At 36.8% G+C, this 11,608-nt stretch overlaps 1 pseudogene across 1 annotated transcript; it reads left to right on the forward strand.

Annotated features, from left to right (window-relative positions):
- Positions 1-5,751: 5,751 nt before the first annotated feature.
- LOC147378745 (protein kish-A pseudogene) lies at positions 5,752-10,914 on the forward strand (annotated as a pseudogene). Its single transcript, XR_015148904.1, has one exon. The product of XR_015148904.1 is annotated as a protein kish-A pseudogene (transcript).
- Positions 10,915-11,608: the final 694 nt, after the last annotated feature.

Genomic DNA, 11,608 nt, shown 5'->3' on the forward strand with positions numbered 1-11,608 from the left:
ACTTCCAGACTTTTCTTACTTTCATGAGAAGCCCTTCTTCATTTGGGAGACAATGTATATAGCATTTAGGATCATGGGATTTGGATTTGAACCCATATTTTGAGATGTTGAGTAGATCACATTACATTCCTGAGTCTCAATTTCCACATCTGAAAAAGGGGAGTTGTGTTTGCAAGGCTATGGAGATTAAATGTACTCATCCTTTTCACAAATCGTTGCTACTTACCCTGTGCTGGGCATTTTTTTCTGAGTACTCAACAAAACAAATCCTTCCCTCATAAAGCTTGTAGTTTCATGAGGCAAGAAAGTTGACTATACACTGATAATTACAAAATCTAATATGGGAGAAAATATAGGGTGTGGTAACAAAGGTTTATTTATAGGTATAGCTTAGATGGTGGAGAGGTGGTCAGGCGGCAAGGTCTGAGGATTTAAAGTGAGATTTAAAGGATTTAAAGCATTTAAAGTGAGAGGAGCAAGACGGGTAGGATATAGGCAGTGGAGCAAAGGAAAGAGAGAGGTTTGTAGGCAGAGGGGACCTTACAGGCGTTTGCAAGAGAGAGTGTGTGTCACAGGGCATGGTTAGAGATGCAGGCAGGGCACACCGTTTGTGGGACCCGAATGTGAAGGCCAGATGAAGGAGTTTCAATTTCATTTTAAATGTAATGAGAAGCAATGATTTTACGTAAGGGTGTAACACGATTTATGCAGGTAAAAAATGTCTCTGAGGGCAGCATTTAGAATAGTACCTATTCAGTAATTGCAGTTACGTTCACGTAGGCTTTGCTCTGTAGTATTTATTGAGTGCAGTCTCCCTGGGTCACAGTGTTTCTCTCTAACCCAGACTCCTGCTGCCTTCTGTTGATAAGCTCAGCTTCTTCTCCTATTTCAGAGCGCCTGACATCCTCAACTCCAGGGGCTCCCCTACAGGAGACATATGCCAGTAAACTCCTGACCACAATTTCTGACTTTCCAATTCCTGCCACACTTACCCATGTCCAGGCCTCCAGGATGGTAGGAGATAAGGAAAGGAAGATAGGCCAGGGCCAGCTTGTGAAGGGTTGCTTTGAGGCTAAGGAACTTGAGATTTATCCTACAAGCATAACAGCGCAGCTCTGATACTGGGACTTGCTGCTGCCTGTGCTTGCTCTTCCAGGGCCTTCTTCAAGCTCCTAGTCATGCTTTAGAGTCTGGCTTGTGGCTCAGACGGTAAAGAGTCTGCCTGCAAAGAAGGAGAACGAGATTCCTGGGGTGGGAAGATCCTCTGGAGAAGGGAATGGCTACCCAGTCCAGTATTCTTGCCTGGGAAATACCCTGACAGAGGAATCTGGTTCAGGCTGTAGCCCACAGAGTCTGAACATGATTGAGCTACTAACACTTTCGTTTCACTTTTGGCTTTTGTCTTTTCTAGGAAAACTGCCTTGGCAAAGAAGTAGTTAATCATGTTACATATTGCATATAGTTTTTGGTGATCTTACACTGCATAATCGGAGAAGGCAATGGCACCCCACTCCAGTACTCTTGCCTGGAAAATCCCATGGACGGAGGAGCATGGTAGGCTGCAGTCCATGGGGTCGCTAAAGGTCGGACACGACTGAGCAACTTCACTTTCACTTTTCACTTTCATGCATTGGAGAAGGAAATGGCAGCCCACTCCAGTGTTCTTGCCTGGAGAATCCCAGGGACGGGGGAGCCTGGTGGGCTGCCGTCTATGGGGTCGCACAGAGTCGGACACGACTGAAGTGACTTAGCAGCAGCAACACTACATAATCAATGTTTTTTTGGTGTGTGTTCTTCCCTATAAGACCACCAACTCCTTGAGAGCAAGAACTTGTATTCTTATTGCATCCTCAGTACCTGACGTAAGTGATTTCATTAAAATTTGATTTTGTCAAGTTTTTTGAGTTTTCAGTTTCCACTAAAAGGAAAATACCCTAATAAAAGATTGGCACATTGAAAGTAAAGATTGGTAATTTCCTCATATAATTCTCTAAAACTGTGTTACTTTGCTAAAGTTTATCCAGATATCTTTGCTCTAAAAATTGGCAGGAAGTTTTAAGAAAACTTTATATTTTTATTTTTTTAATTTGATTCAGTCAGTTCAGTTGCTAAGTCATATATGACTCTTTGCAACCCCATGGACTGCAGCCCACCAGGCTTCTCTGTCCATGGGATTTCCCAGGCAAGAATATTGGAGTGGGTTGCCATTTCCTTCTCCAGAAAATAACAGTTTTCTATTGAAAAGAAGTTATGTAAATGCAGTCAATTTTATTTATAATTTATTTAATTTGTTGTTGTTCAGTCACTCAGTCATGTCTGACTCCCTGCTGCCCAATGGACTGCAGCACACCAGGCTGCTGTCTTCATTACTATCTCCCAGAGTTTGCTCAGATTCATGTCCATTGAGTTGATGATACTATGCCAAGGAATTGGAACTTCAGCTTCAGCATCAGTCTTTCAGTGGATATTCAGGACTGATCTCCTTTAGGATGGACTGGTTGGATCTCCTTGCAGTCCAAGGGACTCTCAAGAGTCTTCTCCAACACCACAGTTCAAAAGCATCAATTCTTCAGCACTCAGTTTTCTTTATATGAAAGTTTTCTCAACTCTCACATCCATACATGACTACAGGAAAAACCATTGTCAGCAAGGTAATGTCTCTGCTTTTTAATATACTGTCTAGGTCTGTCATAGCTTTTCTTCCAAGGAGCAAGCATCTTTTAATTTCAGGACTGCAGTCACCATCTGCAGCAGTTTTGGAGGCTCAGAAAATAAAGTCTGTCACTGTTTCCAGTATTTCCCTATCTATTTGCCATGAAATGATGGGACCAGATACCATGATCTTAGTTTTTTGAATGTTGAGTTTTAAGCCAGCTTTTTCACTCTCCTCTCTCATCTTCATCAAGAAGCTCTTTAGTTCCTCTTTGCTTTCTGCCATAAGGGTGGTGTCATCTGCATATCTGAGGTTATTGCTATTTCTCCTGGCAATCTTGATTCCACCTTGTCCTTCATCCAGCCTGGCATTTCACATGATGTATTCTGCGTATAAGTTAAATTAAATAAGCAGGGTGAAAGTATACACCCTTAACGTACTCCTTTCCCAAGTTGGAGCCAATCTGTTCCATGTCTGGTTCTAGCTGTTGCTTCTTGACCTCTATACAGATTTCTCAGGAGGCAGATAAGGTAATCTGGTATTCCCATCTCTTGAAGAATTTTCCACAGTTTGTTGTGACCCACACAGTCAAAAGCTTTAGTGTAGTCAGTGAAGGAGAAGTAGATGTTTTTCTGGAACTCTCTTGCTTTTTTGATGATCCAACAGATGTTGACGATTTGATCTCTGGTTCCTCAGCTTTTTCTAAATCCAGCTTGAACTTCTGGAAGTTCTCAGGTCATGTACTGTTGAAAGCTAGCTTGGAAATCTTGAGCATTATTTTGCTAGTGTGTGAGATGAGTACAATTGTGTGTTTGAACATTCTTTGGCATTGCCTTTCTTTGGGATTGGAATGAAAACTGACCTTTTCCAGGCCACTGCTGAGTTTTCCAAATTTATCGGTGTATCAAGTGCAGCACTTTCACAGCATCATCTTTTAGGATTTGAAGTAGCTCAGCTGGAATTCCATCACCTCCACTAGCTTTGTTCGTAGTGATGCTTCCTAAGGCCTAGTTGACTTTGGACTCCAGGACATCTGGCTCTAGTTGAGTGATCACACCATTGTGGTTTTCTGGGTCATTAAGATCTTTTTTGTATAGTTCTTTTGTGTATTCTTACCACCTCTTCTTAATATCTTCTGCTTCTGTTAGGTCCATACCATTTCTGTTTTTTATTGTGCCCATCTTTGCATGAAAATTTCCCTTGGTATCTCTAATTTTTTTAGAGATTTCTAGTCTTTCCCATTCTATTATTTTCCTCTGTTTCTTTGCATTGATCACCAGGAAGGCTTTCTTATCTCTGCTTGTTATTCTTTGGAACTCTGCATTCAGATGGATATATCTTTCCTTTCCTCCTTTGTGTTCTGCTTCTCTTATTTTCTCATCTATTTATAAGGCCTCCTCAGACAACCACTTTGCCTTTTTGCATTTCTTCTTCTTGGGGATGATTTTGATCACTGCCTCCTGTACAATGTTACAAACGCCTGTCCATGGTTCTCCAGGCAGTCTGTCTATCAGATCTAATCCCTTGATTTATTTGTCACTTCCACCGTATAATCATAAGGGTGTATTGATTTCGATCATACCTGAATGGTCTAGCAGTTTTCCCTACTTTCTTCAATTTACGTCTGAATTTAAAATATCAGTTTATTGAAGTCTCATTCCTACCTATGCCATCTCACCTTTTTCCTCCAGCTACACTAGATTGCCTTTTTTTATTAGTTTACCTGTTGTCCTTTCAGTATTTCTTTATGCAAAAACAAGCGAATATGAATGTATTTTTATATAAAGATTGTCTTGTGCTCTTTCACTCATTGGTATCTGACTCTTGGTGACCCCCGTGGACTGCAGCCCGCCAGGCTCCTCTGTCCATGGAGGTTTCCAGGCAAGGATACTAGAGTGGGTTGCCATTTCCTCTTCCAGGGGATCTTCCTGACCCAAGGATCGAACCTGCCTCTCCTGTGTTTCCTGCAGTACATAGCCTAAAATATACACACACTTTAATTCTTCACTTTTTTTAACATGAAAATTTATCCTAGAGATATTTCCAAGTCAGTAGTTGATACAGATATTCCTTAGTCATTCTTGTGGGTGCAGAATTTTTTATATACCATGATTTATTCAGGTAGTCCCATACTGCTGGATGCTGCATTCTAGTCTTTTGCTTTTACAAACAATTCTGCAAAAAATAAACCGTCATTTCAAATTAGCACGGATATATAGTTAGGCACACATGTGTATAAGTTTGTATGTGTATGCATGTTACACACAGTATCTGTATCTTCCTATGTTATGTACACACACACACACACACACACGGGCTTCCCAGGCGGTACAGTGGTAAAGAATCTGCCTGCCAATGCTGGAGACTCAGGAGATGTGGGTTTGATCCCTGGGTTGGGAAGATCCTCTCAAGAAGGAAATGGCTACCCACTTCAGAATCCTTCCCTGGAGAATCCTGTGGACAGAGGAGGCTGGCAAGCAATAGTCCATGGGGTTGCAGAGAGTCAGACATGACAGAGAACACGCAGCAGCAAAATAAATCTCTTACACATATGTATGAGATTCTTAAGATTTAGACAGTTACATCAAGAGTAAATGCATCTGAGATTTTGATTGATAATTCCAGAAATTCTTTCCTAATGGTTATTTCTGCATCTACCAACAATGTTTGAAAGTGTCCATTTCTCCATAACCTCCTCTCCAACAGCATGTTATAACATTTTTGCATTTTGCCAATCTGATGGTTAAGCAGTTATATCTCAGAGTAATATTAATTCGCATTTTTACTAGTGAAGTTAGCACCATTTTAGATGCTATTGATTTAGTGGCTATGCCATTGGGTTTTTTTCTGTGACTTGTCCATTCATAACTTTTGGTTACTTTTCTATAAAGTTAGTCATTTTCTTCTCTATTCCTAAAAGTTTTTAATGTATATTGAGAATGTAAGCATTTGGTCTGTGCTATGAGTTGGAGATATCTTGCCTATTTTGTTATGTTTGTTTTTAACTCTGCTAATGGTGTATTTTTGACATGCAGAAGTGTTGATTTCATTTATATTTACTTTTAACTGTTAGCTTTTCCAAAATTTGAGTCACAGTTAAATAGTTATGATAGGCCCTGGGCCCAGAAGGGTGATGCGGCTGGGGCTTTGCCGGCCTCACTATGTCTGCCATTTTCAATTTTCAGAGTCTGTTGGCTGTAATCTTGCTGCTTATATGTACCTATGCTTATATCCGATTCTTGGCACCCAGCCTCCTGGACAGAAATAAAACTGGGTTGTTGGGTATATTTTGGAAGTGTGCCAGAATTGGTGAACGGAAGAGTCCTTATGTTGCAGTGTGCTGATCGTGATGGCCTTCAACATCCTTTTCATACAGTAGCTTGGAAAAATGCCAGAATTCTTCGGTCGCCATCATATTTAAATATGACAAAAAAGAACTGATCTGCCGAAAATAGTGGAAAGAATGGTTAACCCTTTTATCTCTGAACATTGAATGAGCTACACTTTCAGCTGCTGTTCTCTTTTTGTTATTGGACCAATGTTCTATATAAATAATTAGGATGTAACATTTAATACTCAGAGTTGAAATGTGTCTGTAACAATCAACCTCAGTAATGTTGCTACAATATTACATTCTGCGCACGTCATTCTGTTGTGCTAGATACCAGTTTTTAGTGAGGTATCTTTAAGGCCCATGGTAGAAAACAAAATTGGTAAATTATTCAAGTTCCTTTCACTGTGATTTAGAAATGATAAATCTTTATAGAATGAGACCTTTAAAAAAAAAAAAAAGAATGAGACCTTTTTTCGGACTAGCTTTTTTATTGGGGAAAAAAAAAGGTTCAATTTGTGTTGGTAAGGATTGCATTCATATTTATAAGGATTGCATTCATATTTAATAATGCTGGCTTTCCTCTGGCCATACCATTTTGAGCATTAACCAGAGTACCTCTACTTTTAGCAATCTGTAGTTTATTACAGGTGTTTAAACTATTTAAAACAAGCTTATGTAGTTCTTAAGGAAGAAGATAGATGTGACTTAAGAGAAAATGTTAAGACTATTGGGAAAATGCTCCTATTTAACATAAAATAATTCAGAATACCTGACTGGTGTTATTATCTCTGAAACCTCTGGTTAAGTATGGATAAATGTCTTAAGCAAAAATTTGACCAGCTGTCATTCTCCAAATAAGACTACATACTTGGAGTAAAAAGAGCTAAGCAGAACAATTACAGAATGATAATCTTGGATGTGTTTTTCATTCTTTTTAGTGTTAGGTCTGTACATTTTTAATTACCCCAAAATACAAACTGTATTTTTGTTTTTTTAATAAAAATAAATAAATAGTTATGATAAAATACTTTCCCAAGGTTATAATAAAAATCACCTTTGCTGTTTTCTAATACTTCTAAATTTCATTTTCTTACATTTAAATCTTTGATCCATTTGGATCTATTTGTTTAACTTGATACATAGCATCAGTATGGAATCTGCCTTATTTTTTCCAACTTGCTACCCAGTTTTCCCAATACTGTTTATTAAAAAGTCTTTCTTTACTGTTTGATTTGATGTGCAGTGTTCACAGTTCACTAAATTCCCATAGGTATTCACGTCTATCTCTGGACTTTCTTTCCTATTTGATTAGTCTGTCTTTTCATGAGCCAATCCTATAATTTAATGATTGATGCATTATAGTATTTTTACACTGGTAGGAGTTAGTACCTTTATTGTTCATTATCAGAATTTTCCAGATCATTCTTCTTTGATCATTTATTTTTTCCTGTGCACTTTAAAATTGGTTTATCTAGTTCCAGAAAATAATCCATATTTTTACTGTTTGTTCTTTGATAATTTAAAAATATCACACATTGCTTTATGATATTGTCTTCCCATTAAAGAACACAATACATCTTTACATTAATCTAAGTTAAATTGTCTTCACTGCAATATAATTGACACATAAAATTTAGTTAATAGTTTCAGGTGTACAACATAATAATTTGATATAGTTGCTTGGCCAAAAAGTTCGTTCAGGATTTTCCCATAAGTTAGTTTTTCCCATAATTTTCCCATAATTTTCCCATAATTAGTCTTCAGCTTCATTCAAAATATTTTGTTAGATTGTATTATGACAGCTGTCATATTGGCATGCATTTTTTAAAAAATTGGCAAATTTTTTGTAGCTGTTTTATTATTGACAATGGAAGAAAAGCAAAATTTTTAGCATATTATGCTTTGTTATTTCAAGAAAGGTAAAAACACAACTAAAACACACAAAAAAACGATTTTTGCAGTGTATGGAGAAGGTTCTCTGAGTGACCAAACATGTCAAAAGTGGTTTGTGAAGTTTCATGCTGGAAATTTTTCACTGCATGATGCTCCACAGTCAGGTAGACCAGTTGAAGTTGATAGCAATCAGATTGAGACATTAATCGAGAACAATCAACATTATACCATGTAGGAGATAGCCAACATACTCAACATATCCAAGCCTTGGTAATCGTTTGTACCAGCTTGGTTATGTTAATTGCTTCTGTGTTTGGGTTCCACATAAGTTAAGCAAAAAAAACTGAACTGAACATATAAGTAAGATGATTCAATATTTGTCTTTCTCTCATTATTTTATTTTGTCTTTCTCTCATTATTTCGCTCGGTATAGCACTCTCAAGGCCCAAATGACAGGATTTCCTTCTGTTTATGGCTAAATTATCATAAATATTTATTCGACATCTGCCTTGTCCATTCATCCACCAGCAGTAGACACCTCATTTACTTCCATATCCATATCTTGGCTCTTGTGAATAATGCTGCAGTAAACATGAGCATGTCTTTTCAAGTTAATGTTTTTGTTTCCTTCAGAAAAGCACCCAGAAGTGGAATTGCTAGATCATATGATAGTTCTATTTTCAAGTTTTATTTTTATGTTTATTTTATACTGGAGTATAGTTGATTTACAGTGTGTGTTTCAGGTGTGCAGCAAAGGGATTCCATTATATGTATTCATATATCTATTCTTTCTATTCTTTTTCAGATTTTTTTACCCTTTAGGTTATTACAGAATATTGACTAGAGTTCTCTGTGCTATCCAGTAGTTCCTTGTTGATTATTTAATATACTGTAGTTTGTCCATGTAAATCCCAAACTCCTAATTTATCCCACCCCCCTCTTCAACCTTTCCCCTTTGATACCTATAAATTTTTTTCTAAGATCTTTGAGTCTGTTTCTGTTTTGTAAATAAGTTCATTTGTATCATTTTTTAGCATCTACATATAAGTGATATCATATCATACGATATTTGCCTTTCTCTCTGACATATTTCACTTAGTATGATGATCTCTAGGTCCATCCATGTTGCTTCAAATGCACTGTTTCATTCTTTTTTATGGCTGAGTAATATTCCACTGTGTATGTGTACCACATCTTCTTATGCATTCTTCTGTCATTGGACATTTAGATTGTTTTCATGTCTTGGCTATTGTAAATAGTGCTGCAGAGAACTTTGGGGTTTATGTATCTTTCTGAATTTTATGGTTTTCTCCAGGTAGAGGCCTAGGAGTGGAATCACTGAACCATATGGTAGTTCTATTTTTAAGTTTTTCGTGAACCTCCATAGTGTTTTCCATAACAGCTACACCAGTTTACATTCGCACCAACAATGCACAAGGGTTCTTTTTCTCCACATCCTCCCAAGTGAAGTTTCATATTCTTTGTATTAGAAAGATTCTCCTTTGGGTTCTGGGTATTTCTTAAGCCCTGAATATTTCATCTTTTGTTGTTATTGAAAGGGAGTCTACTCAACACATTATTTCATCATTGTTATTTTAATAGATTAATTTCTGTATAATAATCATTTTATATCAGACTACTTTGAATTCTCTTTAGTTGTCCATTTCATTTGCTGTCTCTTGGACTTTTTCAGGTATATGATCATACCATCTGCAAAATGGAGATAATTTAATTTTTTTTCCAATTTTTGTACCTTTAACTTTCTATAGTTTTTGAGGTATTAGGCAATTAATTAGACAGTGTTCATTTGTATCCAATGTAGTGGATTATTGTAGAAGTTTGATAGTTTGATAATGACAGTTTATCTAGTTTCTGACTTTAGGAGAAATATCTTAGATGTTTCTCCATTAAGAAATATGTTTGCCTTAGGACTGAGATACAATATGTCCAATCATACAAGTGAAGTTTTCATCAACTCTTATTCTGAGTGCTTTTTTTTTGTAAATCAAGGGTAGATTTATTTTTAGCAAATTTATTTTCTGTGCCTATGTGCATGCATGCTAAGTCGCTTCGGTCGTGTCCGAGGCTTTGCCATCCCATGGACTGGTGCCTGCAAGGCTCCTCTGTCCATGGACTTCTCCAGGCAAGAATACTGAAGTGGGCTGCCATGCTCTACTCCAGGGTATCTTCCCTTCTATGATTATATATAAATGAAATTTTTCCATGGATTTATTAATATGCTAAAATACAGGACTAAACGTTGTACTATTGAACTATTCAGACGTTCTTATACAGGAGGTGGGGAGGAACCTAATTTGATTATGACAATAATTCTCTTACTGTACTGTTTATTAATATTTTATTGTCTTTTTGAAGTGATATTCATAAATATAATTCATCTTTTTGCATTCTATCAGTTTTAGTATCAATGATTTATGAGATAATTTTTAAGTTTTCATTATTCTGAGAACTGAGACATTTTTCTGAGATCTGAGATAGTTTAAATAATGTTAGAATTACCTATTCTCTAAAGACTTCTCTGTGAAACTAGAAAATAGTACTTTTGGAGGGGTGGAGTAGATATTTGCAATACATATAACCAGCAATTAAGCTAGTTTGCAACCACTTCTGTCAGATTTCCCTCAATTCCGATACACAACTTCAGTATCTTACAGTGTTTAACCTTGATACTCTTAACTGTACTTTAGCTACTACAGCCTAAGTTATAAGTTTCAACAGAAATCGAGCTCAATAGAATTCCTAAACCTGCTGGGCTAAGTTTTGGTTGAATACTTTTTCCTGGGAATTTATCTATTTCTTTATTTATTTTTCATAGAGTTGTACAAAATAGTTCTATAATCCCTTTTGTTTTTGTGATTATTTCCATTTATTTTGTATCATTTTTTGACTGATATTTTTGGATTGGGAAGTAAATTAAAGTATCCTGTTTGTAGTGTATTTCTGTTTCTCCTTGTATAGTCTATGGGTTTTTACTTCATGAAAGTTAGATATCACCAAGTCACTTATTTGGTACCTAGGTATTCGTTTCTTATATTCCTTTTGAATTCTTACCCTTAGCATTAAAAAAGAAGTCTTTTAAAATTGCTTTTTTATTTCAGTTCTGTATTCACTGATACCAAAATCACTGCCATGCTTTCTTTTTGTTAGTATTTGTTCATCCTTTTGTTTTTCTCTTTACTGAATTGCATCCACAACACACAGTAGTGGATGGGACTGGTGATAGAAGCAAGGCCTGATGCTGTAAAAGCAATATTTCGTAGGAACCTGAATGTTAGGTCCATGAATCAAGGCAAATTGGAAGTGGTCAAACAGGAAATGACAAGAGTGAACGTTGACATTCTAGGAATCAGCGAACTAAGATGGATTGCAATGGGTGAATTTAATTCAGATGACCATTATATCTACTACTGTGGACAGGAATCCCTTAGAAGAAATGGAGTAGCCATCATAGTCAACAAAAGAGTCTGAAATGCAGTGCTTGGATGCAGTCTCAAAAATGACAGAATGATCTCTGTTCATTTCCAAGGCAAACCATTTAATATCACAGTAATCCAAGTCTATGCCCCTACCAGTAACCCTGAAGAAGCTGAAGTTGAACAGTTCTATGAAAACCTACAAGACCTTCTAGAACTAACACCACAAATAGATGTCCTTTTCATTATAGGGGACTGGAATGCAAAAGTAGGAAGTCAAGAAACATCTAGAGT

Source organism: Bos grunniens, chromosome 2, assembly GCF_055505025.1.
Source record: "Bos grunniens cultivar Pamir isolate PY7600 chromosome 2, Bosgru_T2T1.0, whole genome shotgun sequence".
In the NCBI taxonomy this organism is placed as follows: domain Eukaryota; kingdom Metazoa; phylum Chordata; class Mammalia; order Artiodactyla; family Bovidae; genus Bos; species Bos grunniens.